The 25,910-nt window shown below is 48.3% G+C and overlaps 1 protein-coding gene across 3 annotated transcripts in view; it reads left to right on the top strand.

Annotated features, from left to right (window-relative positions):
* LOC149367277 (tyrosine-protein kinase transmembrane receptor Ror-like) overlaps positions 1–25,910 on the top strand; it is a 368,881-nt gene that overhangs the window by 321,526 nt on the left and 21,445 nt on the right. The window lies entirely within an intron of this gene.

Below are 25,910 nucleotides of genomic sequence, written 5' to 3' on the forward strand. Positions count from 1 at the left end.
GGGGTCACATGATGGACGGGTTATGACTTTAATTGTGATGACGTCATTTGATGAACTAAGGTCACATGATGCACGAGTCATGACTTTTTTGTGATGACGTCATTTGATGAACTGAGGTCACATGATGCACGGGTCATGTCTTTAATTGTGATGACGTCATTTGATGAACTAAGGTCACATGATGCACGGGTCATGTCTTTAATTGTGATGACGCCATTTGATGAACTGAGGTCACATGATGCACGGGTCATGACTTTTTTTGTGATGACGCCATTTGATGAACTAAGGTCACATGATGCACGGGTCATGACTTTTTTTGTGATGACGCCATTTGATGAACTGAGGTCACATGATGCACGGGTCATGACTTTTTTTGTGATGACGTCATTTGATGAACTGAGGTCACATGATGCACGGGTCATGTCTTTAATTGTGATGACGTCATTTGATGAGGAGGAGGGCCGGGAGCTCTCGGGGCTGTTCTCGCGTAGAGTAGCAACAACCGCTGTAAACAGGAAATCTAATGAGAGTTCGCCTTTATCATTCGGCCACTCCGGACTGTCACTGCGACCCGAACGTGCATCATTCCCGCGCGCTCAAGGGGAGCGAAAAGAAAAAAGTTCCCCACCACCGCGACCCTCCTTCTCTGGGGCGCCGTAAGGAATGCTGGTCGTTTGAAAACCCCGCCACCGCCGCCGCTCACCCCGCTGCGAAGCCTGCAGTAGCGACGGCGGTCACGGAGCGGCGGCAGAGTCCTCACGAACTCGACAGCAGCCCCACCCGCCCACTGTGCCGCGCAAGGGAAAGTGATCCCCGTCTGCAAACTCCCCGCGGCGGCGGCGTCTCAAAGGGACTGGTGAGAGAAAGGGAGAGGAGAGGAAACAGTTCAGATGCGAAGAAGAGAGGAGGAAAGAAATGCCTCTGACTCAACCGTAGTACGCGGAACCCTCTCTCAATTCAGAGAGAGGGGAGCGTACAGCAAAAACAAACGAGACAGATTCCACCCGAGGAGGCATGGGCGGGCGGGATCTGCAGAAGAAGCGAGCGCGCTTCGCGCGTTCTCGAACGACAGACTGACTGACTGCCGGGGAGAACGGAAGGATCCGCAAGTTGTGCCGGGCAGCAACCCGACTTGGCGCACGGGAGCAGCGTTTTGTCATCATCGAACCTTCTCGCCGGCCGGCCAGCGTTCGCATGCACAACGCGGCGGACTTTCCACCGTCTCGCCGGTGGTGGCGGTAGCGGCGGTCGCTTCTCCACAGAGGGGCGGCGTGTTCGGCAGCCGCCACCATGGCCGTTGTTGTAGCCGCCCGGGCGCGCGGCGCTTACGGCGGGTCTGGTGTACAGCACTCGAGCGAATCGCACGGTGTGTTAACTGACACGCGTGTCGGCGACGGCGGTGCAGGCTGCGAAGCCGGGTTCTGTGAAACTTGTCGGCGCGCGCGACGCGGACGTCCTCCGGTGTGGCGCTGGTGCGAAGCTAGGAGAGCGATGCTCTGGGCGCTCCTGATGCCGTGCGCGGTGCAACTCCTGTTGGATACGGCTGTGCCTCGGGTTGTGGCCGAGCTCGCTACCGTCGACAACTCCCTCAACAACGTGTCGCTCAGCGGCTCCGGTGGTGACAGCAACGTGACGGTGCAGGCCAGGTAAACCAATGTTTGGCGGGCTCGCATCCCGCGGCCATGCAGCTCGCTCAGCGTTGACGTTTCTCTGTCATTGTAAAATGTGTGTGTGCGTGTGTGCGGGGGGGGGGGGGTGGAATTCGCGCGCCCTGCCCAGCAATTAAGTCTCGTCGAGACCACGGAGTAACGTGTATGTTGAAAACGAAGCCGCTTTCTAGTAGTTTTACTTTGATCTATGGTATATGAGTTGGACATCTCGATCACTTCGGAAAAGTAATTCGTTATTTCGTTGACCTCACAGAAAAGCAGAGAGTAAGCACTGTTTTGTTTTCAGATGGATTGTGTAATGTGCCCATGTTGCAAAACTACGTGTAATCAAGATACCAGTTCGCAGGTTTACCTGCACGTTTCACTCCGCAACAGCAAAAAATCATGAGAACATCCGGAGTTCGTTTGACACAACACCTGCAGTTCGTTTCATACAACTCCGAAATCCGGTATCTTCAAATTTCATTTAGGTATTGCTTCGCCTGTTCGCTATTTCAGCGACGAGGAGAGGACGTGAAAAGAAAAAAAAAACAGACTTGGAAATTCAAAAAGGAGACAAGTTTTCAAGAAAATCCGCTTTTACGGCTTTCGAAGTAGTGTCTCATTACTCATCATATTTCGACCGCATGCTTGAAGCCATTAAGAGTTGCCGTGCTGCTCGTGTTAAGAAACTTCGGTCTACTCAAAAGCAGTACGAAAATGGTGTCACTCCGGCAGTTTTAATAACACGTTCCGCGAGGATGCCTGTTTCAATTCCCTGCAGTCGCGCGCTGCGTGCCGGCGAACACGCCCATCGCTTTATGAGCTGCCCCGGGAGCCGAGCAGCGAAGCTGCCTTTACGGCGCTGTGCATTCTCTCCTCCCGCAGCTAAGTGGGGGGCACGCCCGTAACGCGTTCGGCTGCGACGCCAGGGCCTGATATTGATCGGCGGCAGGCAAATGCCCGCTTGGCAGTGAAGCGCGCCCAGTCTCCCTTTTGGAGTGAGTGTAGTTTTTTCTGCCGACGAGCCACGGGTTGTATATCTTGTTTCACGTCGGAACCACTCGCCAATCCCAGCGTTCTGACGCTAAGAACGACGGCCCAGTTAATTAAGTATAGCGAAAGTTCTGCAAGAGATGATTATACCGAATGGTCTATCCGCGATGCATTAACTCTTTGAAGTGAATCTGATATACCGGTTCCAAGAGAGAGAGAGAGAAAAGGACGGAAAGGCAGGGAGGTTAACCAGGCGATGCCCAGTTGGCTACCCTACACTTGGGGAGGGGAACAAAGGGGAAAAAAGGAAAAAGAGCGGCAAGGAAATGAGTTGTCCAAGTGTCCAGCGACCACTATGTCACAGGGACAGAGGGCGCGCACTGGAAACTTAAAAGTTTATAGGCGGGAATGCAACCCCGAGTCCCTTAAGAAATTCAGGAGCGCTCTCACCGCTTTCCGTTGTGAGGAAGGTTGTGTCCAAGGCCCCAGATCCTTGGACTCTCTTAGAGGACGCGAGTCCAAGCGGCAGAGAGTAGCAGTCAGGAAACCGCGCTCCCGCTCAAAACAAGGGCAGTCACAGAGGAGGTGTCCGATCGTTTCATCACAACCGTACCGGTTCCAAAATTTGTAGTAAGGTACGAGGGTAGCTGCTTGTGACATTTGCTAACTGCCTTATGACTATTTATGTGGTGGAGTAAATGTCAGTCTTTCTCGACAGTAGAATCGACAGGCGGAGCAGGTTGCGCTGAAATGCGTCTGCCCATGTAACAGCGAAACATTACAACAACGTTACTTTCTTTGTTTCGGTCAAACATTAATTCAGTGTTCGTCAATTTTTTTTTTTTTTTGTCCGCGTTTTTCGAATGTTAGAAACAAAAATTAGAGGAGACACTTAAGGTCCGCCTTAAGCGTATGACGCGATAAGCTTGATAGGTTAAGGTCCATAGGATGTTTCACCGAAGACTTATACAATTTTTAAAAGGCGGCTTTTTCATTTAGAAAAGCGCGTTTCTCGCCATACCACTGCCAGCGGCGTAGTACATCAGAATTCAGTTGAGACGTGCTAACTAGTAGGCTGGTTGACTAATACTGAATATTAAACTTCGTAACTCTTACTGCTAGACTTCTTAATTATAGATAGGTGTGTAGCCCACCGTAAGTAATATCCACATCAGTTTTTAAATTTTGAACGCGGTTGCCCTTGGCGCTGTGGCCCAACAAATTTTGGCTATTTCGGCGGGTTACGCGCACTGGAGAGGTTGCTTTGCCTGCAAGCTTCTCGGAAGGGGCATGCATTTTGGTGCAGTGTAAGCATAATTTGTTGGGCCACAGACCCGAGAGCAACCGCTTTTTCAAAAGTCTAAAAACTGATATAAATTTTACTTACCGTGGGCTACACACCTCTATATAATTAAGGAGCCTAGCAGTAAGAGTTACAAAGTTTAATATTCAACATTAGTTAACCAGCCTGCGAATTAGCACATCTTAGCTCTATTCTGACGTACTACACCGCTGGCGTTGTTATAGCGAAAAACGCGCGCTTGTAACTCAAAATGCCTCTTTTTAAAAATTGTGCAAAGTCTTCATCATCATCATCATCATTTATAAACCCTTAAAGGTCCCGTTAGGGACATTACATAAGGGAGGGGGAGGTGGTACAGGGGTGTTCAGCAGTCATACATGAATATAAATATAGAAGGAATATAGAAATACACAAAAATATACAAAATGTAAAATATAGAATAGAAAAAAAGTAGAACAAGACGAAATAGACAAGAGTAACAAATTCAAATAATCAAGTCATGACAGAGTGTGGCAGAAATGTAAACAGAAACAGATTACAACTTTGGAAGTAGAACAGGCTGGTCAGTTTGCAGGGCTTGGAAGCTGACATGGGGTGCAGGAAAATTGACCATCTACTTTTCATGCATAGATCTCTCGGAATCCCCATGCCAGTCCTGGACTGTCTTGAGATAGCAGGTGCTGCTTTCGGTGAGACTTGGGCGACCCACGTTGCTCATCCCGAGCAACCTCTAGCGACATGTCATTACTTTCACCGCCTCCTGCCGCGGTGGTCAGTTTGCTCACCAGGTAGGCAGTTTGTGATGACGTCACACGGTCACGTGACATGGTTGGGCAACCTAGGCTGCTTCTCCAGGGATGTATCGCTCACAACGCCGACGACTGATTTTCCGCAGAACTGGAGCCTTAACGCTTTCGGGTTAAAATCTTTGCCCAACACTATTTAACCAACATAAATGCGACATTATCCAAAACGGAAGAGCAACCCCGCAAGAGCGTGCAAGCCCGCCATCTGTAAGGTACACAAGTTGTTCAACGCTTTGCAAGGATCAACAACGAGGGCGACACTCGAGCTTTACAGTACAGCACAACATGCAGCTCATACACTTACCTCCAAACGGACACCAAGGATTCGAGCTTGTGAGTCGTGCCTCGTTTATATGGACACTATGGTGTTCCCGGGCGAAACTGTCCATACAGCGAATCGTCCGTAATAACGAATCGCGGAGAAGAAAAAGTATTTTAAGAACAAATAGCCAGTGAATAATGTCTGCCTCTGTACATACATGGTGAGCAGTGAAGCTGAAAATAGACTAAACCTTGCCAGCCAGAAGTGCATTAACATTGTCACCGTTGTGTGCAAAATAATGCGGCGCAGTTTTATTCACCTAGCGACCCGTGAGACGCATGTGGGCGGCTCATGGAGGGATGACGTATTTCCCACTACGACTGTTTACATCCCGTGAACTGCTATAGCACACAGCTGTATTTAGTCGGCTGACACCTCCTAAATGCGGCTTTTATCCTAGCACAAGCTACAGAAGAGCTTCTTTACTGCCATTCATCTGTGCGGCAAACCATAACACGTGCCGATGGGGGGGGGGGGGGGGGGGGGGGACGCCGTCTTTCAAGCGTTTCCACTTTCGCACTGCCTTCTGCTATAGTGTCCTTCACTCAGTATAGAGGAAAGGAAAAGATCTGATTCGGGGTATTGATTTCAAATGATGTTGCCAACTGAAATCTATGTTTGCTATTGGGCACTTTGCATGTTTTGTTCGTCGCAGAAGTTTCCTCGACATGTGTTCTTTTTGGTTTTTATTTCCTAGATGCTTTCAAGCAAATATCCAAGGCCGTTACTAATGCATAGCGTCGACATTTAACGTTGCGTAAATACAAGTGATCTGTGTCCGCAATTGTGGTTTCACATGTTTGTGATGCCTGTGTGCCGAACTGCACACGGAGCAGAGGCCTTTGTCAGGCTTCTTACCTTCTGCCTTCGCTGTGGTTTCTCTTAGCAGAATGAAACAAATTAAATTGGAAGTGAAATAGGAGGACATTCGGTTCCCTATTCGATAGTTTCTAATATTCCTACACCCCTACTTTTTTTTGCAAGCGGATCGAGTAATTTGCTTTGCGATTTGTACATTAAGCTCGATTTGTGCGAAGACGTTTTATTAAAATAGTTTAAACCCACGTTATGCCTGCAACCGGAACCTGCTTTCCCGAAATGCATATTTTGTTACAAACGCACGAACTCAGGGGCTGTGCCAAGGGAGCTTCAGAGTCACACCGGCAGCAGGAAAGGGAGACGAGAAAATGTTACCAACTGGTTAGAAGCGTGAAATGGTTTTAACTGTCAGTCTCGGCAATCTCACTTGATCATCGTCAAGAATCTCGGCGAAATTGACGGAACCAGCGGTGAATACGCGAAAATTTTATATACTTCAATACAGGGAAAAGCAAAATTCCAGCATTTAGGAAGTCTGCGCGGATAAGCTGACCGCAGCAGGCACAGCACCCGTTTTACTGGGAGGATATTAGAGAGACCTTGTTGGCGTAGTGAGGCTGATGACGATGATGATTCGAGGGCCACCAAGGGAGATCTTGAACGCTGCGCGGGTTTGATTCCGGTGAGGCTAGGAGTAGAAGGTGATCGGCAGCGGCAGTTCCGCTCGTGACAGCGGCCAGGGAGCCTGAAGGCGTCGCTAAGGCCAAAAGAAGAAAACATCCGGCCTGGCAGAGACCCATTGTAAAAGCGCAGCATTTGCGTCTCATTCTAGGATGTGCTACGTCGGTCCAGCAAATGCTAAGACCTGGCCTCGGCTACGATATGCAGAGGATTTTTTCAAATTCGTGGCGCCCCGTAAAATGGCTGTACAACAATAGAAAAAGCGCCCATCTCTCCACGAGCATACAATGAATATGCACTGCCACGTATAGCGCACACCGCATGCTTGCATGGCTACGAGGGTGTAGCGGGCCAGCCTGACGGAAACAGAGCAGTAGTGGCCTAAGAAGGAAATAGCCTCGACCATAGAGTTTCTTACTATTACCTAGAGGGAAAGCTGGCAGCCCGTCTATGGGAGTTTGCGTGGAGGCCCCCCGAGACCACTTCAGCCACCATGGGCGCTCAAAGCATCATGGGCCGGTGAGCTACCGACTGCAGAACTACAACTATTGGCCAAAAAATAATGGAAAAATAAAGCTGTTAGATAATCAAGAATGTCCTAACATTCAATATCCTGTCTGTAAATTGCAACAAACGAGCAGAAAAGCATTTAAGTGCAAAGTTCGCCCAAATCAAGGGATGGCTAGCTCTGCTATTGGCCCAGTAATGAATATTACAAAAATTAATATTTCGTAATTAACAGGCGCACTTTTAAAAGTAAATATGTTTTAAAAAAATGTTGTTGCTTAAACACTATAAGAGGTTTTTAATGGCATTTCAGAAAAGTAAAGCCTTTTATTGGCGTCGTGTGTCGTCGCGTTTTCACTACTATGGGTTTTGTACACTGCGTTCGCGCGAAAGTCGTCTGCGCACTTACGAACAGCATTTTCGGAATGAAACGTCTTAGTAGTGCCACTCCGTGTTCCCGAAAAACTACGACTGTGCCTCAACAAATAGCTCACCGCCCCATGATGCTTTCAGCGTCCATGGTGGCTGAAGTGCAGCGCCGCCAGCTTTCCCTCTGGGTAATAGTAAGAAACTCTATGGCCTCGACAGAATGCAGGAGCAGTGATGTCACTGTCCATTTCAGTGCGAGCTACTAACTGCCTTTATCGCACCAAACGTCTACTTTTGTTAACACCATCACTCATAATTGAAAGAGCCCAGTTGAGAGCCCTCATTTCCCACAGTATATTGCTAAATTAACCTGCCTAAAAACGTTTTAACGTCGGGACGTCAAAATTCACCGTATGCGCGAATTATTCAAACACGCTTTATTCCGGCAAAGGTCAACTTCCGCTGATGTCATTATCTAAAATTGAGGTAAGCGAATCGGTAGCTTGAGTGAGCTTGTGCACCTTACAACAGACTTGAGCATTACGGCCAACAGGTAATTGAATACTTGTGATAAACTACATTTCCTTCGAATTTTTAGTTTCTTGGTTACTTTTTGTAAGGTGTAACGTTCTCGGTAATCCAGTTATTTGCTTCAGTAATCGATTACTAGTCAGCTGTTATTTTTTTTTTTTGAACTTCGAAAACATGAACTCTCTTGCAAACACAACGCCAAACGTGCGCGCGAGGATTTCCGCGCTTGCAAGCCCGAGCGGCCTGCATTTGAGTGGCCGCGTGTTTCGCATTTCTTCAGGACGGCACAACAGAATGCCATGTTTAATGAGCGCTTTTGTTTCGTCCCCTTCAAGCACGAAGAACAGCGGAGCGCGGCGCTTTGCGTTAGAGGCGGGGCTGAAGGTCTTCGCAAGTAAAGCAACGCACATCCCTATGGCGCGTACATCTGGATACTCTTCAGTGTCGCTACGGATGTGTTCACAAGGACACGTGGAAAAAATGCCGAAGAAAACCGCTAAAAACAACTCGGAGGAGAAGTTACCAACGTATGTACTGCAAAAGACTATGAATGAAGCAAGCCGCACGAGCTCATTCTCGTCCGTACACGTTTGTGCTATGCTAATAAAAGATGCGTCAGAACTAACCTAATAATAATAATAATAATAATAATAATAATTTTTATTTGTATTTATGATACACAAATTTATAATATTTATAATAATAATAGTCTTTAATAATAATCTTTAATTGTTCAGCTACTTTTCATGGGCTGTAATCCACCACTGAAATCAGTTACATTTAAAATGTAGTAATTGTAACAGGTTACTTGTTTTCTGTGCAAGACTGCCCCAAATTAAGTGACGGAAGCTTGTTAAGTCACACAAACCATAAAGCATAGTGGACGTCTTCTTTTAGCTTTTTTTTTAATATGCGGTGTTCGTCAATGGGAGGTAAAAAGGCTAGTCATTTCTGTAGACGTTGCCGCTGTTCATTTGTGAAGCCACTAGTTGGTGGCTCCCTCTCGGTGGTGTTTTATGTATATAAACGCCTACGGAAAAAAGAGGGGCGTCTTGTTTCGTTCGAGAGCCAGCTGCGTGCCTGTCGTCTCTTCAACGGCTCCCGAGCGTCTCCTCGGGTCGCGTGCCGTTACTCGGCCACACAACAATTTCTAAATCTAACTGATTCGAAAGCAGAACAAAAAAACAACCACATTCCACCGGTAGGAATCGAACCCACGACCTCCGAGTTGCGCGTCCGATGCTCTACAATCGCGGCAAACAAATCTCCAGACTCGCTCACTGCGCTGTCGCCTTCCCGCCAAGAGCGTCTCTTGCGCGCGAATTGCCTTGCATTGGCGCTGATTCGAAGAGCACAGTCAGTGACCTCAGATGGGCGCAGAGTATAAGAGGGCATCCTCCGCTCATCTCTAAATCCGTGCTGCGCTCTCTTTTCGGTTTGGTTTCCTGACGCAGCTGTGCTTTCTATGGTTGCCTCACCAGATTTCCACCTCCTCTGCGTCCGCGTTTGCGGTAACACCTTTCCGCTTACACTGCCAGGGCTCACTTGCATAGCAATATATTTCATCCGCGTGGACGTACAGGTGCCCACAAAAGTTTTCGGAGCGCAAAAATTCCAACGAAGCCTAATTTCTGGGCTCCCTATAAGCATGCATCCATGAAGTGAAATGTGCGCTTTGTAATTCCCAGTGCGACCTGCAGAATGCATCCCTCAGAGCTTGGCTGCGCGTCATCGAGGAAATTGATGTTTTTCGTGATTTCGGCGTTCGGAAAACTTTTGTGGGCACCTGTACTTGTGGTGGTGGTGAGGATGATGGTGTTGGCCACGCATAGCGCATAGTGCACTGCATACACGGCTGCGTACGTTGGAGCACAGTTTGTCCATGTCCTCCGAGTGCGCTTGGAAGAAGGGGAGGATGAATGAAGGGACGAAGAAGTTCCATCTGTAGAAAATTAGAAATCAAGAAGAAATGAACTTGGGCAGGCTGTTTGCTGCAAAGGACTGGATTCCAAGAGAACGCAAGCATAGCGTGGAGCGACTAATAATCAGCTTGGAGGATGAGCTTAGGAAGCCGGCGAGGGCAAGATCACTGCGGCTGACACAGGGCAGGGCAGGGATGACGCGGATATAATGAACAAAGCTGCCGAGCGGAAGGCGGAAGCACAGCAGAGACCAATTGTTCGTACGCGTCCAGTAAGTCGACATGCATGGGCCGACACTTGTAAGGTAACGAAGAAGCCTTGAAATCAGACTGAGGCCAGCTCTGCGTGCTGTTAAACGAATACTGTTGGCTGTAACATTGAGAGGACCGGAAGAGAGCAGCTTGGATTAGGAACCTCGAGTTATTTGAGAAGATGAGAAGGTGAAATCGGCATGGGCAATGCGAAGTCTCTAACAAAATGGTTTCCAAGAGATGCCAAACACAGCAGAGGGCGTGAGGGATTCAAGTTTCCTTTGTTATATGAAATGATTGGTTTATTGGGGTTTAACGTCCCAAAGCAACTGAGGCTATGAGGGACACCGTAGTGGTGGGCTCCGGAAATTTCGACCACCTGGGGTTCTTTAACGTGCACTGTCATCGCACAGCACACGGGCCTCGAGAATGTCGCCTTCATCGAAATGCAATCGCCTCGGCCGGGATCGAACCCGCGTCTTTCGGATCAGCAGCCGAGCGCCGTAACCACTGAGCCACCGCAGCGGGGCTTATATGAAATGAGAATTGTAATGGTAGTAAATAACGTTATACAAAATAATCACCCGCTTTCAATTAATGTTTTTGTGTTGCCTAACAGGAGTACTAGAAATGCAAGCAATATTAATTTTAATTACCCTGTAACCCGAAACGCCTATGGTCCGCGCCTAATTCAATATTGCGGGGCAAAAGTATGAAACAGCGTACCACTTGAAATCAAAATGACTAACAATTTCCTGTTTTCAGTTAAGCGCTTCTACATTACCAAGATTGGGTGTTATGTTTGTTAATCTTTTTTATGTCTGCTGTTTAGTGTTGCTCGCTATAACTTTGTTCACTGATCATTTATAGCCGAGTTTCATGTTGGCATCTTCCGTTGCTGTTGTAACAAATGTGTACATTGGGCCTATACTAGCTTCGGCTATTGGCCCAGCAGTTTTTGCAAACGTTTTGTATATCTGATGTGATAATAAAGAAGAAGAAAAAGAAGTGGGCGGATGAGATCACGAAGTCAGCGGGGATAGGGTGGCCTCAGCTGGTACACGACAGCGTTAATGGAGGGATGTGGGCTGATTGTGAAGGATGTGGGCTGAAACGTGCGCATTTGACTGAACGCAGGTTGGCAACTGTCTCACAACTTTCTCGGCGGCCACTGGACACACGACTGGGCAAGAATGCTGCCCGAATGGTCACGCATAGCGCGCCTCGTTGCATCAGGATGCGTTGTAAAAGAGTCCAGTGCCGACCGTTGAGTGACAAACTAAGCATTTCCAGTCGATCGTTATGCACGCGTCGTTGATGCAGTTTTTCAACTGTTTTCCTCTTCATTTTCATTCTTTCTAGTTACATTTCCGTGAAGATACGACTGTCGGAAAACAAACAGAAAATATAGGGCGTAGTTTTCTCACTGAAATCGAAGGGATGCCACACAATGAAAAACAGGCTCTGAGCATAAATAATGCATCGCCGACACGATGAATATTTCACCGAGACGTGAATGATTTCAGCATTCATATTGCGAAGGCAAAGTGAGAAAAAAACGGCTGTGGTTCAGCTCTGGTTAAACCAGGAGGATTGCGAAAGCAACGAGGACAGGGAGAGGCGATGGAGAGTGCGCCGGCGTCGACGGCCTCGGCACGCTAGCTATGAGCCCCTACTGCGCATGAGCAACTGGCGAGCGCGGCGGCGGCACCTCCGAGTCACTCGCTGCTCGCGCATGCGCAGTATGGCCTTTCGTCAGCTCCGCGAAATGGCTCGGCAACTAGTGATGCAAAAATATCGATAGTAATATCGATACTATCGATAGTTGAGGCACTATCGAACTATCGATAGTCTTTTTACCATCGATAGTACTATCGATAGCGCTATATCGATAGTACTATCGATAGTACTTTCGATAGTTCTGTTGATAGTACTATCGATAGCCATGTCGATACTACTTGTTATATATAGCACTACCAATTCTATAAAATCAACTACGCGTACCCACTGCATCCCAAACTTGGCTTCCCGAGTGTGTGGTATGAAGGTGATGGTCTGAGTAACGACAGAACTCGCCCGTTTTCGCGGGCTACGCAATAGTCTTACCACCGACAGTTTCACTATCGATAGTCTTGCTATTGACAGCGGTACTATCGATAGTAATACTGTCGATAGCAACACTATCGAAAGTATTACTATCGATAGTAATACTATCGATAGACTATCGATAATACTATCGATAGTCTATCGATAGTAGCACTATCGATAATTTTTTTACACTATCGATAGTTTCAAAAAAACTATCGATACTATCGATAGTCAATTTTCCGATAGTTTCGCATCACTATCGGCAACTCGCGTAGTGTTGCTTTCGCAACAAAAATGCTCGGAGGACGGTTATCACTGTCGCCACAGCCTCCTCGTTCCATGGTGACCCTCCACCTCCTCCTTGCACGGTAACCACTTTCTGAATGGTTCCCGCGGCAACCACTCTCCGGGCACCCACTATTCAAGAGCAAAGCAGCCAATGCCCATGAAAGGTGGCCCTCCAGCCAGTAGCGTCGACCAATCCCCACGAGGCCGTGGTTAATCCCTTTTGGCCTGCCTGCCTGCCTGCCTGCTTGAAGTCGCAGGAGGTGGCAGATGAAAGGGGATTAACCACGGCTTAATGGAATTAACCGCAGCGTCACAAAAATCGGTCGACGCCATTGACTGGAGGGGGCCTCCTTTGAAGGGCATCTGCCGCTTTGTTCTTGACTTGTATCCGAGTGTACTACTACTACACCAACGCGAAAGCAAGGTAACGGGCCTTAAACAGTTAACGCTGTAAAGAAAAGTGAGATGCAATTATCCATTCGGTCAAATGTTTTAGGGGAATCCCCCAAGGTGGAGTAGATATGTAATAAGGGAGTAATTACTCACTGATATCCACCCAAGCGCAGCCATACTGCTTCAAAGGAAAGATTTACATCTTTCTCAGAAACTTCGCAGTTAAAGAGAAATTCGTCCTGGTCCGGGGTTCGAACCCGGGACCACCGCTTCATCGGAGCAGTCGCTCTCTAGCAACTGAGCTAACCGGGACGGCAAGCTTATGGTAGGGCGAAAGCAAATTGATCAATAACTCGTAGTGGGAACAGTTGTGGTCAAATTTTTTAGGAGAATCCCCCAAGGTGGAGTAGATTTGCGATTGGGCGTATGTCAGTGAGTAATTACTCCTTTGTTACCCTTATCCATTTCTGTGCCTCGTGCTGTTGCTCGAACGCTGTCTCAGCAGACTCCGCTTTGTCTTTCTTTCTTTATTTGATTTATTTCTACAGTGAAAGTGGAGCAGGAGCTAAAGGCACAAGGCCTGACAGGGGCTCCTGCCTAAGAGAGAGAAAGGAAATTTTAATGAGAAAAAGGTGGAGAGGTCGGCCAGGTCGGCCGGTGGCAACATGGCCCTGGCCTTCCTACTCCACACAGGGGAAAGGGAAGAGGAGGAAAGAGAAAGTGCGAATGAAAGTTGATGATGGCATAATACAATGAGTTTCACGGGTGATGTCGACACACACACGCTGGCTGGCACTCGCATCGCGGTGAGTAGACGCACATAAAACACAACACAAACACTACAACACAAACACTGACACACGTCATTAGCCATGTAGGTAGTGCACGGGCGGTCACAGACGGCTATCCAGGCCTGTTTCACACAAACAGTTGAGCACGGCCTTTGTCACGGTAGTAATACTAAAACATATTGTGGATATATACAGTTCAAATGTGTATAAATAGGCCAAAAAAATGTTACTAATGCCCCTTGAATGAGTAAGAGGACGTAACAGGCTGGAAAAAAAAGAGTGCGTCCTACCCAGAAGCAGAGCGGACTCGGCAAGCGCAGCTGTTGCGGCCGCGTTCGCAGAAAGGAGCGGGAGTCACACCGAGTCATTGATCGGCCTTTTCCTCTCCTCTTCTTTCCTGCCGTGGGCGGAAGACGCGCTCGCTTTTCTTCCATGCTGGTTCGTTCGCCACTGCAGCCATGAATCACCGCGGCTCGGTGCGTCCGCGCCTTTGTTGACAGCTGCGATCGAGTCTCTCTCCTCCGAGGTATGCGCGCACGTACATTGCGTCCTTGTTGTCGCCCCTGAGGAGACGCTTCGAAAACACCGCTCGTTGTGCATGTTCGAGATTCTCTCATCTGAACTGGCCGCTAGAAATTGAATTGATTAGTTGATGCTGCGAGAAACATCAACTGTTAATATCCCATAGGCGTGTACAAAGCAAGAAGCATCACAATAAGTGAAAATTTAAACGTGGAAGAAAAATACGAATTCTTAAAGGCGTACAGATGCAGAGTATTTGGGTGTCCGTTTTAGAACGCAACTCTTAGACGCCCGTTGCTGGGTTCTGTGTCGTAGTCAGCGTCGGCTTTGTCGGCGTAACCGGTTGTCCAAGTAGTAAAGACCAAGCAGCAGAGTGAAGCGCCACGTAGAAGGTGGCTGCCACGGGAAAATCCCGAAGTGTGGCTCGCATTGCTACTACGCGTCAGCATAGTCGGCGTAACACGCCACCTGACCACCTGTCAGGTAGTAGCAGAGCGAAACGTCACCTGTCAGGGCGAGAGCGGAAGAATGGACAGCCGGAAGGTTGCTGCCACGGGAAGGTCCCGGAGGGTGGCTAAATTAAAATACGTGAAGAGATGCGCTCATCACGTCGCATTACCGACTGCCGTAATCAGGTCAGGTTTTTTGTAGCGTGAGCTACATTGGCCACAGTCTCGCCGTTTCGCGTGCTCCCTCCGTCGACCATACTGCGCATGCGCGAGGAGCGAGTGACGTCACTACGCACAGCTAGTTTAACCTCCTTGCACAGCTGGAGCGCCTCGCCGCGCTTGCCGCTGACGCTGCTGCCGCCGGCGCAGAGCCACGTGACGTCACAGCTCACGCTACGTACAGTCTTTGTCAAAAGTAACCAGGCCGCATGGTTTGCTTCTAGCTTGTACAGTGGAGCCCTTACAGCTTCCCTGAAGCTGAAATGGTCGTTAAAGTTAAGGGCTGGGGGTCTTCTTACCTTCCAACACCTTTTGACCTTTAGGAAAGCCACAAGGGCTCCACTGTACAAGCTAGAAGCAAGCCATGCAGCCTGGTTACTTTTGACAAAGACTGTACATCCTAGCACAGCAGAGCTAAGCCTAAAGGAGCGCTGCAAGCAGTGAAGGGCTCCGGGTCAGTTTCGACCACCTGAATTTTCTTAACATGCACCGACCGCCTGTCGAACTGACGAGTCGGGAAGACCTTGCAAAAGCGCCTGCGCCCTCCGGTCGACATGTGATGTGCCCTCTGGTCAAAGTGACGGTGGTTTGCGACTAGCCGCAATGCAGTGATCACTACAGACATTGCAGGGCCACTGAGGACAACTTCACACAATTTTTTTTCTCAGTATAGACACAGTCACATACTCTTGTTGGTTGTGTTGGTGTCTGCAGGTCCGGCATCAAAAGACGCGTTTTCTGTCGAGAAAGGTCTCCCCCACTCGATTCGAACTCCTTACGACAGAAAGACCAAAAAGGACTCCGTGATCACCACCGATTGCAAGTGAACAGCAGTGTGGCCTTGTCTCCGAGATCCGCGTAAAAATATGTCTTGACGGCAGCGAGCAGTGTGCTTGCACAACACAACACAACGCTTGCGAAAACGTCCTATGGTGGCAACACCTTCATTTTGTTATCTTATGAAAACCTGATTTTTAGTTAAAGTATAGCCTTTGGGTTAATTGAATGTGATAACATCGATAAAATCCAGCTTTGGTTTCATCTCGGCGTTCCTTTAAGCGCACAAGTCCAGCTTTCTTGGACACCACTTTTGATTGTGAGGCAACTGTGTAATATTGTAAGATAATGTTGTAGACATATTGTTACGTGGCGGCCAGCAGAAGAAGGAGGCGTCATAGCAGTGAGATGATTTTAATGGCCGCCGGCCTAGCGCAAGCGCTCCGTCCCGCGCCACTGCCAGCTTCGTCTTCATCGCCACAATACTAATGATAATAATGATAGTAATGAACTAATCTTCAGATGCGCCACAATGATAGTAATGAAATAATCTTCAGATGCGCAGCAAAATCTTGCTTTTAAAGTTTGTACTACGCTCGAGTGGGGTGCGTGTCTGGAAGTCATTAGCAGAAAGCTACGAGCGTCCCGATAGGGATCTCCGGATATATTAATGTTAAGGTGCAAATCTACGATGTCGAAAAATTTCTTTCATAGAAGACTTCCTGTTGAGAAATACGCTCGTGCATAATTTCTGCGTATGAGTGCGAATTTTCGCAGCTAGAGCGTTGGCGACATTTGAGCGTACAGCATGTCGCGATGTCCCTTTCTCCTGGCTATTTCTAGCCGGCCAGTCTATAGCGGGTGACTTCTTTTAGCGTTTACATATATTTATTTAAAACTGCGAGAACGGTGGCGGTGGCTCAGTGGTTAGGTGTTCGGCTGCTGACCCGAAAGACGCGGGTTCGATCCCGACCGCGACGGTCGCATTCCGATGGAGGCGAAATGCTAAAGGCCCGTGTATTGTGCGATATCAGTGCACGTTAAAGAACCCCAGGTGGTCGAAATTTCCGGAGTCCCCCACTACGGCGTCTCTCATAGCCTGAGTCGCTTTGTGACGTTAAACCCCCATAAAACTAAACCACAAACTGTGAGATATATATCGGCGCGGTCTCTGGAGATGGTTTGTACAGCGAGGTGGACGCTAGCTTCGTGGTATGCTTTTTTGTTATTATTTTAGGAGAAAATGTTATAATCGGGGTTGAAGCCCGTCAGCATAGAAGGTGAGCCCAGTTTTCGAATTTTCTTAATAGGTAATGTGGTTCGAAATATCGTACGTCAAAGATGCTGATTTGAAAGCTCGTTGAGTTGGATTTCCCGCGTTGCACATTTGTCAAATTGCGTCTGTCGCATATCTAATGCAGCAAATGTAGATGCTGTCTGGGCATTTTATGACTTAGAAGGAGTGAACGCGATTTTGGTAATTATGCCAAGCGCATGAACATCATTTTTTACATATTCAAAGCGGGAAAGTCCACTCAGCGATCTTTCAAATGTGCATTCTTGAACTTCGATAGTTCGAACCAACGTTTTTAGATCCCTTTCAGTTTGCAAGCTCCCCCGCGCCGCGCCCGAGAAAGCGGCCCCCGTCCGCTTCCACTCACCACGCGGCGCTGCTGTCGCTGTCGGCCCGGAGGCGCCGGAGCGCTCGCGCTTGGCAGTTGCTGTGACAGCCTGTTCTCATCCGCGATAACATTGGGAGCGAACACGTCGAACTCAAATTTGCTGTACTTTTGGAGCTGTGACGTTGCAACTTCAGCCTCATGGTTAAAGAAATGTTTCACCTGGCTAGTAAGGGTGAGATCAAGAGCAGGCTGATGCCGGTTCGCAAAAAACCAATCGTTTGCATTGCGCTTTATCGCATCACGTTTGCGACGTTTAGCGCTGATGGTATGCGTATGTTAGAGTAGAGCTATCAATATTTCTTCGGGAGAATGCACGAAACATTAATGAAAGGATAAAACTAGCGATGTTCCGCTTCTAGATCAGTCACGAAATTCCGCGCTATATTATCAACGAAGCACCGCACATGCGAGCAGCATTTTGCACGTTCTTTAGAATTGCACTTTCAGAGAACACAAGTATAAATGCAGACACACTTAGCTGGATGCAGGGAGGGAATAACTACAGAAGAGCTTTTTATTTGCAATGACAGCACAGACAGGAGCAGCGTACTGCACTTTCATTATTAGAATGTTAATTTCATTGAACACAGACAAGCATTAAATGCAGACACACTAAGTCGGAAGCACGGAGGGAATGGCTACTTGAAGGCGAGCTTTTTTATTTGCAATGACAATATTTCTCTGTTCTCTAGCCGACGGTTCACGTCTCTCGCCTAGAAGTGGATGCGTGTCACTATGACAAAATGCAGCACTTGGCATGTAAAAGTGGCCATATGCTCTGCACATCCAAGCCGAACAAGGTTTTGCAATTCAAGCTCGTCTAGCAGCTCCCAAAAAACGTCCCTTTCAAAAATGGGACCTTCCTTCAAAGAAATCGGGATTGCTTTGTTTACAATGTTGGTAAACTCTAGCATCTTTTTGGTGGGATGCTTTAAGCACCCTTGCTTGAAGCTTTTTTATACTGTAAGATAAGCGTCACTGCCAACAACTGGCACAGGACAGCTGATATCTTCCATGCTGATATCTGCTGGCTGCTCCAAATCAGGCGGCGGTGACCATGGCGTAGACGCGAAGGGCCACGCTGGTCGGGCAAACAGCGTGGCGAGCGCCACCGCACGGAAGGAAACGGAAAGGCGACAATCCGCGCACCGCAGCTTTCAAACTGAAAGGGATCTAAAAACGTTGGTTCGAACCACATTGTCGATTAAGAAAATTTAAGTACTAGGCTCGCCTCTCATGTTCACGGCCTCCACTTGCGCAATATAATCTCCCCCTCTCCCCCCCACCCCCCGAAAAAAAGAAAGTAAAAATCGGTTAATTTTTACTAATTAATCGCCTAATTATTTAGTTTTATCGTGTGCATAACGTACGCCTTACTGCACAATGCAGCTGCAGAGACCGCACCGACGTATAATTCACAGTTTTTAAAATATGCACCTGTAAACATTAAAGAAATCACCAGCGTAGCATATTGATTGACCTTGGAAAACCTGGCTTATTGCACAGTGGGTGAAGCTAGCGCAGTGAAGAAATATGCTGTGGACAATGTTGTGACCGCTACTCCTTGTCACAATAGAAATCGATTGCCGAGTCGACGCAGGGGTAGATTTATGGGCAACACTTGGATGGCGGAGTTCCGGATCCGCCGTGCATTTTATGATCTTTGTTTGGGGAATACAAAAGGGGCCGTCAGTGCGATTCTTTAGTCGATAACTTCTCGCCCATTCAGAAAATTGCATTTATCCATTTACCCCCCTTCCCCCCAACATCATGATTCTGCTCCTGCACCTTTCTTACACGTGCGCCCTTTGCCACAAGTAACCGAACAAGAGGTTTTTGCTTCTCAACTGCAAAACAGGGCCTTTACTGTGCCCCCTAAAGACCGAACGGTGTCAAAACGTAAGGACAAGGGTTCACCTGTGTTTACTCATGTTCAGAGCCTAATGGCTGCCACAAGTACTTCGCTACACGGCAAAGAAACAAATCACCGTTGCCCGGTTACTTTTGGCAAACACGGTACGTGCGGCGCTATTTCCCTTCTTACAAGTGCTACATGAAAAGAAAAAAATAATTAGGTTAGCGCGAATTCGTGGATCCATCCTCACCGCGGATTTTAGCAAAACAAAGTATGTTTTGCGAGCGCCAAAAGCTCTCTTGGTTAATTCCTACGGCTTGAGAAAGTTGCGGGCCTTTATTTATTTATTTATTTTCTTGTGAAATGGAGAGAGTGGCTCCATTGCAGAGAGCGGTGAAAATTCCCAACTGGTTTGAACCTCGACGCTCTGGCCGCTCGAGTCGCCGCGACGGCTCGAAACGGGTTTTTGCGCCGCGGCGGCAGAAATCGTGAGTGTTTTCGCTTGCATGTGAAACAGGCTTTAGGTGAGGACCATAACGCCAATAGCTTACGTAAGCTTATGGTACGTACCCTCACAGATCGCATTCTCGCAACTGCCACTTTGTGAATGGCCATGAATGGTCAGAGTAGAACTTGTCGGGTCAGTTGGCCCATTATAGATGCGAAGAAAGAACTGCGCAAATCGAGACACGAACGGCGAAGAGGCAAAAACGCACACACTGCGTTTGTACGCGTCTTTGCGTCTTCACTCTCCGTGTCTCGTTTGCGCAGTTCTTTCTTTGCATCCCATACCGTAAGAACAGGGAGTCCGACATACAGCTACTGCTCTGCTGTTGTCTGACCAGGACACCTAAACGGTATATCCATTACTAATTTCCTTACACTTCCCACACGATTACAGAGTTTGCGGATTACTCTCGCTTGCAAATCACAGTGCCCTCAGAGTGGCTTTTTAATATTGCCACGTATCATTGTAGTGTTTGTTCGTTCACGCTCAAGGCTGCAGGAAAGGGCTGTTATCATTTTTGTTCGTGTCGCGAGAAGCGACCAGTCTAATCTCGATTGATCGCAGCCATGAACAGCTGCATCTACGTGTTTCCAGATTACTCTAGATGATCTCGACCTGTTATCTGGAAGTTTCCTTGCCGGCTTTAAATTGAACGATGCCGCGAGCAGCGGGCATTCGTAGTTCGACGACTGACGAGCACGTTTGTTCATTACGCCGCCGCTGAGTGGATCAGTTCTTTTGCGGGCACAAGTCAGCCCAAATAAAGAGCTTCGCTTGCAAGGCTTGTTGCTGTTTTCCTGACTGCTGGACTGTCACTACAACGTGACATATAACCTCATAACACTAGCGTACTGCGTTTATGGTTTATGGGGGTTTAACGTACCAAAGCGGCTATGAGAGACGCCGTAGTGGAGGGCTCCGGAAATTTCGACCACCTGGGGTTCTTTAACGTGCACTGGCATCGCACAGTACACGGGCCCCTAGAATTTCGCCTCCATCGGAATGCGACCGCCGCGGCCGGATCGAACCACTTTGGTTCGATCCCGCGTCTTTCGAGTCGGCAGCCGAGCGCTGTAACCACCGAGCCAGCGCGACGGCACTCTTGTGCGTAGTTCTCGGCACAGTACAAAACTATTTGGAGATCATTGGCAGAAGCCTTGGTCCTGCACAGAACGTGTTTGGGATGATGATGATGATGATGACCTTTCGACATACGAACAGCATCGTATAAGGTATACGGGTGTCAGATAGCACGGCGTCTGCTATCTATAGGACGGGGCCGCGCGTTTCCGAACCTCCGTGGGTCGCGTTCAACGTACTCGCGGCGATCGACCGGAACTGTACGCTGGAGGCGGATGTTGCCCAACGTGCTCCGCTGCGGCAGCTGTTCGCTGCACGGAGATTAGACAAACGCCCGCGGAGGAGAAAACATCTGCTCACCGGGAGCGGGGAGAGGGGGGGTCAAGCGTGTCGGGCGTATCGAAGGGCGCTCGTAAACTGGGCCCCATACTTGCGGCCTGCTCAAGTGTTGTACCGTGTATACTGCTAGCACCATGAAGTTTTGTCCGAATGGACAAGCAACGGCGACGTTGCAGAGTACCGGCTGATGTCAGGATTTTTGTTGTTGTTGACAGCCAAAGGCATCGGCCAAAAAAAAAAAAATCTTGTTCTTTACATGCGTATACCACAAATGGAAAACACTCTTGAAAAAAAAAATTATTTTATACGTCACCGCAGCACTCATCAGTTTGATTAGTTTAGTTTATCGGGATCCCAAAGTGGCTCAGGCTATGAGGGACGCCGTAGTTAAGGGCTCCGGAATAATTTCGACCACCTGGGGTTCTGTAACGTGGCCTGACATCGCACAGCACACGGGCCTCTAGAATTTCGCCTCCACCGAAATTCTACCACCGCGGCCAGGATCGCGAACCCAACCGCATGGTGACATGCAGAGAAATTACACAGCACTATCGTTTTCAAAGAGGTAGACTTCCTCCAGCGGATAGATCCTTGTCCAGATACCAAGCCATCAACTGGCGCCGGTTACAAACTTACACCTTTCCAAACCCGGCCCTCTGGAGCCTTATGTACCCAGGGCAATTTTCAGACAAATGCGAAAACTGCGAACTTAAAGCCACCTTGGACCACATACTATGGGAATGTCCTCATGCCCCCCGGGAGGGACGACGCATACAGTCGAAAGACCAATAGTGCTGAGTTCCAACCCGGAGACTCAACTACAATTTGTCCGACCTGTGACAGCCAACACCTTTTGTCCGTCTTTTAAGCGGGTAGCCCTCTCGCTACCCTTTTTGTGTTGGACATTAAAAGTTTTCATATATCCTATCCAAGGGACTGAAAGGAATGCCCAATGTTCTGAAGGAATTCGTACGACCTTCTACGACGATTCCTGTGTGCCTGCTCAATGCACTGTTCATAAAAGAACTTGTCCAAAGGTTGTCAGTGGATGCGCCACACCGTCGGTAGTTATGGTTCGCTGAGCGACTCTGCTGCGGCTCAACCGGCGGCAGTTTCTTGCCCGACGTTTGGTACGCTGTCAGCTTCTCGGGCGTTCAGCAAGCAGCTCCCTCGTTAACTTCCTGAATGAAATGTTTTCTGCTACTACTACTGGGAGCTTTACGGCCGTCAGTCCGGGCGCAGCCTTGTTAGCCACGATGAGCTGCACTGTCCCTTCGTTTCATATCGCGCGTAGCATCGAACGCAACTCGCAGAAGATATATATTCTTTTTGTTACGTATAGCGCATGCTGTCCGCACTGTCGCACGCAGGTATACAAATGAGAGTGCAAAAATGGGCTTAGGTCTCGTAGATGGACATATAGCAAAAATGGGCTTAGGTCTCGTAGATGGACATATAATTTCACTGTCAGCTCTTACAGTGTCGTCGCACGTCGTAAGAGGCCGCGGCAGTGAGTCACGCCCTAGAGTTACTGCATATGCTACCAAAGCTACCTTTGGTAGCATATACAGTAACTCTAGGTCCGCCGGCTCCACGCACTCGGCCCTCCGCCGACGCGCGTGGGAATTCCCCAGGGGGCGGAGCCAACGCCTCCTAAACTTGTTTGGCGTCGAGGGCGCTGGCGCGGCGAACCAATGATGGCATTCCGCTGCTGACGTAATGAGCGCGACATGACGTAATGAGCGCGACATGACGCAATGCGCGCGGATTCGAGCGAAAACTCGGCACCGCTGGTCGCCGCGAGGCGCGGAAGCTGCAGGTCTTAAAATTGTATTGTAAATTATCGGCTCCCTTTTGAAGTCTTGTACGTGGCACGAACGCTCGGTGGCCTGTACTCTGCATAACGCAAGCATTTTACAGCCAACCTCAAACATACTTTTCAGGGACCCTTTAGACAAAACAGTGCATAGTTCCATTTTTTGCCTCTTCTTATACAATTGTGTTAATACATGTCGGTTCTGCTGTGCCGACTACGTCCGATGCTTACAGGCAACTTATTCGATATGAAAGGGAACAATTGGTTTGCACACAAAAGCGAGCTGTGCAGTCGCTTGGATTTGAAAATTTTCTCTGCATAATGTTCGTCCGGAGGAGACCTAGTTAGACAAAAGAGGTCGAATGCGGAGGGTGTGTTCTCTTTCATATTGCCGCCACCTGCGCGTAACTCATCGTTAGTTTTACTACGCCCACTGCAAGATAAAGACCTCTGCATACCTCTCCATTTAAACCGTTACATGACTGACGTTACCTCAAATCGAATCTTAATTTTCATCTTCACCAGAGACATGGGGGGGAGATGAAAAACAAGCGGCTGTTTTAGGCAGCATGACGAGTTCCCATCCCCCACTGAGTGTAAGGACAGGAGCGGTTTACACATCGTAAAGTAGCATACACATGAATAATATGTAATCCTACATAAACGCATTTCCATGCCTCCATGGTACGCGTATAACATGCGTCGTAGAAAATTCAGGGGGCACTTTGACGATCTAAAGTGCGCGAGGCGAAAGCCTAGTCATGACACATGACTAACTAGTCATGATTGGTTAATGCCCAACTTGTCATTATTGGTTAGTGACAAACTAGTCAGGGGGCACTTTTATGATCTAAAGTGCGCGAGGCGAAAGCCTAATCATGACCTATGACTAACTAGTCATGACTGGTTAATGCCCAACTTGTCATTATTGGTTAGTGACAAACTAGTCAGGGGCACTTTTATGATCTAAAGTGCGCGAGGCTAAAGCCTAGTCATGACCCATGACTAACTACTCATGACTGGTTAATGCCCAACTTAATTGTCATTATTGGTTAGTGACAAACTAGTCAGGGGGCACTTTTATGATCTAAAGTGCGCGAGGCGAAAGCCTAGTCATGACCCATGACTAACTAGTCATGATTGGTTAATGCCCAACTTGTCATTATTGGTTAGTGACAAACTAGTCTGGGGGCACTTTTATGATCTAAAGTGCGCGAGGCGAAAGCCTAGTCATGACCCATGACTAACTAGTCATGATTGGTTAATGCCCAACTTGTCATTACTGGTTAGTGACAAACTAGTCAGGGGGCACTTTTATGATCTAAAGTGCGCGAGGCGAAAGCCTAGTCATGACCCATGACTAGCCAGTCATGACTGGTTAATGCCCAACTTGTCATTATTGGTTAGTGACAAACTAGTCAGGGGGCACTTTTATGATCTAAACTGCGCGAGGCGAAAGCCTAGTCATGACCCATGACTAACTAGTCATGACTGGTTAATGCCCAACTTGTCATTATTGGTTAGTGACAAACTAGTCAGGGGGCACTTTTATGATCTAAATTGCGCGAGGCGAAAGCCTAGTCATGACCCATGACTAACTAGTCATGACTGGTTAATGCCCAACTTGTCATTATTGGTTAGTGACAAACTAGTCAGGGGGCACTTTTATGATCTAAAGTGCGCGAGGCGAAAGCCTGGTCATGACCCATGACTGGTTTGGTTTATTGGGGGTTTAAAGGGACACTGAGGAGAGCACCATTAATATTTTTTTTATAGTAAAATCCGATAGTTCGGCATGTCATGGCTTTGTTGCCACTTGGCCGGCAGCGAAAGATGCATTTATTTCTAAGAAATTTGGATTCGAAGTTGAAAAAGTTTTTCCCGCCGCTCTGATTCAAACTTGGGATTCGTCTATGACGACAGAGGACTAAGAGACGTGAAATATGACGTGCACATGACGTAATGCAGACTCCGTGATTTCTGGCTGCCAGCAGTGCGGCCTAGCAGCAGCCGAAAAGAAAGCTACCGCCGGCCGCACGTTGAAGGCATCTATCGGCTATTGCGGCCGTCGCTACAGTCGCTTCGATTACGTTTGCACTGGCGTTTCGCCAGCGTTACGATGGATCTCGTTCTCAAAGTCGTCAACGAAGTTCTCGCAAATAGACACCTTTAGCATACCGTGTACCTTGTTACCGCTAGCGGAATACCGGGAGCCCGCCTACCGCCAGAAAACAGGCGCTGATTTGTCCCGATGCTTCAGGAGCGCGCGTAGCAGCCGGGCACGTGGCGCCATCTGGCGACGTCAAGGAGATTTGCGCATGCGTTGGCTGCGCCTCAGTGATGCATGGTTTCTCGGTTCCTGGTGTTGCTAGAACCATTCGTTCTAGCAACACTGTTTTGTCCTATGATCTCATCACGCTTGTACTTGCGAGTTTGGCCTGTGGCGGCGATACCTGTATTTTGGTTCTTGCTCTTTTCTACGTTACAAGAGCTTTGTTGTCAGTATGAGTGGCGTTTTTGTAATCAGGAGCTGGTATTCTGTCGATACAAGCCAACTTCAATTTCTCCTCAGTGTCCCTTTAACGTCCCAAAGCAACTCAGGCTATGAGGGACACCGTAGTTAAGGGCTCCGGAAATTTCGACCACCTGCGGTTCTTTAATGTGCACTGACATCGCACAGTGCACGGGCCTCTAGAATTTCGCCTTCATCGAAATTCAGCCGCCACAGCCGGGATCGAACCCGCGTCTTTTGGGTCAGCAGCCGAGCGCCATAACCACCGAGCCACCGCGGCGGGGTAGTCATGATTGGTTAATGCCTAACTTGTCATTATTGGTTAATGACTAATTAGTTAATGACTAACTAGTCATGTTTGGTTAATGACTAACTGTTCATGGCTAATTAGTTGACTGGTTAATGATTAGTTAGTCATGACTAATTAATTGATGA

The sequence above is a fragment of the Amblyomma mixtum genome, chromosome 1 (assembly GCF_055824585.1).
Source record: "Amblyomma mixtum isolate Tamu chromosome 1, ASM5582458v1, whole genome shotgun sequence".
Taxonomy (NCBI): domain Eukaryota; kingdom Metazoa; phylum Arthropoda; class Arachnida; order Ixodida; family Ixodidae; genus Amblyomma; species Amblyomma mixtum.